The following is a 1,864-nucleotide window of genomic DNA, read 5'->3' on the forward strand; positions in this document are numbered from 1 at the left end:
GTACAAATTGCGTCTGTAACCTGACGGAAACAGATATTGGCAGTCCGTCGACATATTTTAAAATGTGTCCCTCAAGCGTCTGTAAAAATATTTCGAAATCTCGTGTATTCATCCGCAAGAAATTTATGAATCTAATTCACGAAGATCATGCCCATGTCTATGATATTTAAAGAGCCTAAATCTCTTGCTCGCTAGTGGATATTCGTTTACCAGTCTTCTGTATAATTTGAAAGCTTCCAAACATGTAATATGCTTCGCTCCACCAAGCGGAGAACCACGTTTGCAGCTCTGTGACTCAAGGAAAGCAGGAAACTGAAAAATGAGTTATCAGCTGCACTGGTGGAAAAAATTCTTTACATAAATGAAATCAAATTGGATTCCATGCTGCATTTTAGTTCATGCATAGTAATCGTAAACCACAGGGTTTAGAGTCGCACGGTTTTCACTATGGATTATTCCTGAAACGATTGCAGTTAATTCTTTGTCAATTCCGCGACTTGCACATTCCTAATCAGTTATACAACCGGGGAAAGGAGGGCTACAGTGTACGTAGAGTCCGAGCAAGTTTCGTTTCTGGTGAACCTCCACATTGACAGGTGAATGCTAGGTTAAAAAGAAAGGTGAAAAAAGTTACTCAGCCAGCGTTCGATTCCACTTTGCAAACTGCTTTACCATTAGAGACTCGACCATCACACGATATGCGAATGCGAATTTGCACACGCTTTCTGCTGCGTCAAGACACTGCTGCTCTCTCGAATTATGGTGCCTGTTCGATAGGCGGTAGTGGCATCGTTTTCACAACTCTGTTTTAATTCGTGATAATACCGCCAATTTGTACGAAATATTTATAAATTATACACAAAAACCTTCCTTACGAACCATTGTACCTAGACGGCATACAAGGAAAAGATAGTGTATAATGAGTGATCATGACAGGCAGTCATTCAAGAGGATTGACAAAAAATAAGAAGGCAAAAGTTGCTCTGGAAGTTGAACTAACGAACGCTGTCAGCACAAAAACAACACGAAGGGAGCTCCATACTCAGGGAATTGCAGGAAGAGCTGTATTCGAAAACCACTTATCACTGATGCAAGTGCACGTAATAGGACATCGTGGTGCCGAAAACATAAACCTGGACTGTTGTTGTTGTGGTCTTCAGTCCAGAGACTGGTTTTATGCAGCTCTCCGTGCTACTCTATCCTGTGCATGCTTCTTCATTTCCCAGTACCTACTGCAACTTACATCCTTCTGGGTCTGCTTAGTGTATTCATCTCTTGGTCTCCCTGTACGATTTTAACCTCCACGCTTCCCTCCAATACTAAATTGGTGATCCCTTGATGCCTCAGAACATGTCCCACTAACCATTCCTTCTTCTAGTCAAGTTGAGCCACAAATTTCTCTTCTCCCCAATTCTGTTCAATACCTCATCATTAGTTATGTGATCTACCCATCCAATCTTCAGCATTCTTCTGTAGCACCACATTTCGAAAGCTTCTGTTCTCTTTTTGTCAGAACTATTTATCGTCCATGTTTCACTTCAATACATGCTACACTCCATACAAATACTTTCAGAAACGACTTCTTGACACTTAAATCTATACTGGATGTTAACAATTTTATTTTCTTCAGAAACGCTTTCCTTGCCATTGCCAGTCTACATTTTACATCCTCTGTACTCCGACCATCATCAGTTATTTTGCTCCCCAAGACACTGTCCGGTCCTTTGCTGTCTCTGACAGATTTACAATGTCATCGGCAAACCTCAGAGTTTTTATTTCTTCTCCATGGATTTTAATTCCTTCTCCAAATTTTTCTTTTGTTTCCATTACTGCTTGTTCAATATACAAAATGAATAACTTCGGG

The sequence above is a fragment of the Schistocerca piceifrons genome, chromosome 8 (assembly GCF_021461385.2).
Source record: "Schistocerca piceifrons isolate TAMUIC-IGC-003096 chromosome 8, iqSchPice1.1, whole genome shotgun sequence".
Classification (NCBI taxonomy): domain Eukaryota; kingdom Metazoa; phylum Arthropoda; class Insecta; order Orthoptera; family Acrididae; genus Schistocerca; species Schistocerca piceifrons.